Genomic DNA, 5,247 nt, shown 5'->3' on the forward strand with positions numbered 1-5,247 from the left:
AAGGTTCAGGAAGTTTCTGAGTTGGTTGCTAAGTGGATTCATAGCTTGAAATTGGATGCAGTAGAATAATGATACCACAGAAACTGGCGAATGCCAATTTTGGATTTTTCCCTCCCCTTGAAAACTGATTTACCCCTGCATGAATTCAAGTCAGTCTCCATCCCCACACTCAACCCACCACTTGGACCTTGTAAAGAACCTCACCCCAGACCCCTAAGTGCTTTCCTAGTCTCTGTGCTTGGGTGGCCGTGGCTTGTGGCAGGTGGCTTCTGTGCAGAGGCCAGTTCCCTTGCCCAGAGCCACATGGTTTCTGTGACAGCTAGCCATTTCTGGCTAGTCATGGGAACACGACAGAAGTGAGTTCTCAAGGCCTTAGCTTTTGTTAGGTACCCAGACCCGGAACACCCTGAAAACTGGAGACTTGGGGGTGACGAGTGCTGATGGTGTATTGAGAACCTAAAGCCACCAGGGAAGGCGAGAGCCACAGCCTCCTCCCAGAACCCAGGACATCAAGTGTAATTATTGACCAGTATAGATAGGTATTGAGGCTAGGGCGGAACGCTCTCATCACCTGTGAGTACCTCTGAGTGTACTTTGAAGCAGGCACCCTGAACTTGACCCGAGAAGAGGCAGACCAGGACAATAAACAGGAAGGACACAGGGAGCCTCCACCCTCCGCCCCCTCCTGTAGATTCTGCCCCAGCTCCTGGTTGTCCTGGCCATTTCTCTGCACAGCAGAGTTTGCCAGCTTGACAGGAACCCAGGGCAGAGTTGCTCGGTCACCCTGAAGGCCTTGGTGGGAAGTGGACATACTCAATCCTGTTTTTATTGATAGGCTTATTTACTTGTTTTCTTTTTGAGACAGGCTATTATTCTGTAGCCCAGGCTGTCCTGACTCACTGTACAGCCCAGGCTGGCCTCAGATCTACAGGATTCCCCAAGTGAACCACCACACTCAGCACCTGAGCCTCTGAATGGTTCCTGATTCCTGGTAACATCTGAGGGAACTGGCGGAGGCTTGAGAGAGACCTGAGCCTCCACAGCACACAGGCAAGAGAGAGATGGAGGCTGTTCCTTGGACAAGGAGCCCAGGACAAGTGCCACCTTCGGAATGGTGGTGTTCTGTGCGGGCCCTGGCCTCGGAGAGAAGGCACGGGAAAGGCCAAGGCAGTGCTAGGCTATGCAGGGCTCCCGGCAGCTCCTGACAGACTGCAACACAGAGCTTTTCGGGGCAGCACGGAAGAGCTAAGAGAGATGGGAACGGAGCTTTCTTCGCCGGGTCCCCCAGGACGCCATCATGGACTTGGCTCTAGCTTGGGCTTGGTTCCATGTTCCCACCCGGCCAGCCTGAGATTTTCGCGCCCTGCTTTCATTTTGCACCAGGCCCTGCAAACGCCGGGGCTTTTTGTTCTCATCACTTTGTCCTATCCAATGATGGAGCCTTCTCTTCACACACGTGTGCGTGTGTGTGCACACACTCCCTGCTACACACATAGATACTAGCTACAGAAACATGCTCTACACACACCAAACACGCATCCTGTACGCACCACATTCTCAGATGCAGGCTCTGAGAAGTGGTACTGAGCACTAGAATTCAAATTTGTCCTTTCATTCTCACGGCTACACTCCCATTTATAGGGAGAATTAAGAGCTTTTTATTGGAGGCAGCTGCTGTTTATTAGCCTCTAGGCATACTTGCTGTTTCAGAAAACAAGGCAGGTCCCCATTGCTGAGGCTTACAAGCTAATGAAAACAGAATGCCAATGTTTAACAGCTGTGTTTTGAAGAGTTTAAGACCAACGTATGCATGTGAGCTAACCCACTTAAAGCAGCCCCTAGTCACAGGCACGCTGCTTTGAAAGGAGCCGGTTTTTAAGTGGGTCATCCTGTCCTCGGTTCCTTCCTCCTCCGTGAGGCCAATGACACGAGGCGCTCCGTTCTTTGTACCTCTGGGCACTGGACACAGAGGGCAAGGGCTCCTATCTACCTGCTGTACCCTGCACAAACCTTCGCTGGCCCCAAGGCCCTGTCCTGGGACTGGTGTGAACTGCTTGGGATGTGAACTGCAGAGGTGTGAACTGCATGAGGTGTGAACTGCAGGGGTGTGAACTGCATGGGGTGTGAACTGCAGAGGTGTGAACTGCAGAGGTGTGAACTGCAGGGGTGTGAACTGCAGGGGTGTGAACTGCATGGGGTGTGAACTGCAGGGGTGTGAACTGCATGGGGTGTGAACTGCATGGGGTGTGAACTGCATGGGGTGTGAACTGCAGGAGTGTGAACTGCAGGGGTGTGAACTGCAGGGGTTGGCAGAGCTCCTAGTAGAACCACCCACTTCTGGCCCCTGCTTTGGGGGAGGCTTGTGACATCAGGTCTTCTAGCTGAAAAGAAAAATGAGGAGGTGATTTTTGACACCAAAATATAGCTAGGGGCCTGGAATATAGCTCAGTTGGTAGAGTACTTGTCTTGCATATCCAAAGCCCTGAGTTCAATCCCCTGTTTTGAATAAATCAGGTGCGGTGGAATCACACCAGTAATCCCAGAACTTGGGAGTTGAGGAGGGAGGATCAAGAGTTCAAGGTCATCTTTAGCTACACAGTTTAAGACCAGTCTGGGATACATGAGACCCTGGCTCAACCCAATAATCTAGCTAGGGGTTCGGATTGGAACCCCAGGATCCAGGAAGGTGTCAACCAAAGCAAGGCATACTAGGAATTCCAAGGCAGGTTCCTCAATACTGAGCCACCACCGGGTGGGAAGTGCCCAGCGCTCACAACAGCTGGGGCCAAAGGCACGTGGCAAGATGGCTCTCATGTCAGCCTTTTGGGGCCATGCCAAGCTCCTCACCAAATGCCACTGAGCACTCGTTCTGGAACCTCCGTTCTGGTGTGGTTGCCCCTCCTCAACCACTGCCCAGGAGCTCTGCCTCTGGAAATGGCCCAGCATGGCAGCCTCTGCCAATCCAGCACACTGGCAGTATGACATGCAGAATGAGTCACTGATCCACGGGGCACCACCTGAGTGTATGGGGAGCTGTGACTTAGGCCCCATTTCATTGTGAGCCCTTGGATCTGGGGTCAGGACCAGGACCAGCCAATCGGTTGATAGGCACAATCTGCTGACTAACCCCTAGGAATTCAAGTTACCCAAACTGGTTCTCTCCTGCCTTTATCTATCAATCAAATATGAAGATCACTAAAGTGTCCTGAAGGCCTCCCAGTCTCCTTCTCAGGGGCAGGCCCTCACACTGAGTTTCCATATTTTTCTCCCATTATGGTTTCCCTCTGCCCTCTGCCCTCTGCCCTTCAGAATCACAAAGTTCCAAGGGCTCTGCCTGGCCAGGCAGCAGCACCCAGGAGAGATCCTGAAGACCCCCTCCTTCCCTCTCTTACACCTTGCATCTCACCCTCCCAACTGAGCTTGGGAAGACTTAAAAAACAGGTCCACACAGCTTCAGGGACATTAAACCACTTCCTTAGAGGCCTCTGCAGCTTATGAAATACCCAGGCAGTCAAGATACACAGATCGAGAAATGTCCAGACAAAGTGGGCTTCTAGGATACTAGAAAGCCTGGCTTAGGGCGAGCCATGTGGGAGCCTACCTCAAAGGCAGCTTTGTACCGATCCCAAATTGTTTTAATTGCTGTTAATGCTAACCAGAGTGGCGAACAACAAAAGCATCTAAGGTACCTCACACAGGGCACTGTTTTTTTTTTTAATGTATTGCCAGCCCAGCTCTTTCCCATCACAGGAGCCGGGGTAGTTGAAGGGGCATCTTCCCTAGCATGACAGAGTGATCTCTTCTTAGGCATCTGGAAGAATGTGTGAAAATCTCCAGGTGATTGGTACTATAAGGTATTGTAAGGTACTGTAAGCATAAGATGAGTCTACAGTGCAGCTGGTGATGATCTGATGGTAAATTGTGGCTCCATTCCACTACACACACACACACACACACACACACACACACACACACACACACAGAGGTCCAGCCTGCCTGCCTCTGAGGAACCCACACCTGCCTGCCTGCCTCTAGGAGCTCACGAGCAAGTAAGGTTGCGACACCAACCCAGATTCTCTGAATCTAGAGAGATGAGAGAGGAAAAGAAGCCACAGCTGTTGTGGGATATCTGTACACTGTGTGAAGGTGTATGGATGTGATTGGTTTAATAAAAAGCTGAACGGCCAATAGCTAGGCAGGAGGTATAGGCGGAACTTCCGGGCAGAAAGAGCACAAGTAGGAGATGAATCTAGGAGCATGCTCACGTGAGAGATGTGTGCAAGAGAGAGATGTGAAGAGACAGGGGAGAAGCAGAATGGGCAGTACATGACAGAATGTAGATTAATAGAAATGGGTTAATTTAAATCGCAAGAGTTAGTTAAAGCCGGGTGGCGGTGGTGCACGCCTTTAATCACAGCACTCGGAGGTAGAGCCAGGCGGATCTCTGTGAGTTCAAGGCCAGCCTGGTCTACAGAGTGAGATCCAGGACAGGCATCAAAACTACACAGAGAAACCCTGTCTCAAAAAGCAAAACAAAACAACAACAACAACAAAAGAGTTAGTTAAAAACAAGCCTAAGCCAGGCGGTGGTGGCGCATGCCTTTAATCCCAGCACTCGGGAGGCAGAGCCAGGCGGATCTCTGTGAGTTCAAGGCCGGCCTGGGCTACCAAGTGAGTTCCAGGAAAGGCGCAAAGCTACACAGAGAAACTCTGTCTCGAAAAACCAAAAAAATAAAAAATAAAAAATAAAAAAACAAGCCTAAGCTAAGGCCAAGCTTTCATAATTAACAAGTCTCCATATAGTTATTTGGGAGCTGGCTGGAGGGACAAAGACTCATTACACACAGATGCTTGGAGACTCTGGGCAAGGTGACGGCAATTCCAGGAATCAAGCAAGATCACTGAAGATCACCAAAAATCAAAGGCTCTTTAAAAGAGAAACTGATGAGACATGGTGGCTTGCACACAGTGAAGCTGAGGCAGGAGGATTGAAAATCCCAGGCCTGAACCTCAACTACACAGTGAGATAGTGTTTCAAAGGAAGAAATAAAAAAAAGTTATGCTGGGAATACTGGAGCACAACACCTTTAATCCCAGCACTCAGGAGGCAGAGGCCGGTGGATCTCTGGGAGTTTAAAGCCAGCCTGGTCTGCATAGTGAATTCCAGGACAGCCAGGACTACACAGAGAGACCCCGTCTCAAACAAACAGACAAGACACTGAAACTCTGTGCTGAGTACACCGTAAA

Source organism: Peromyscus eremicus, chromosome 3, assembly GCF_949786415.1.
Source record: "Peromyscus eremicus chromosome 3, PerEre_H2_v1, whole genome shotgun sequence".
NCBI lineage: Eukaryota > Metazoa > Chordata > Mammalia > Rodentia > Cricetidae > Peromyscus > Peromyscus eremicus.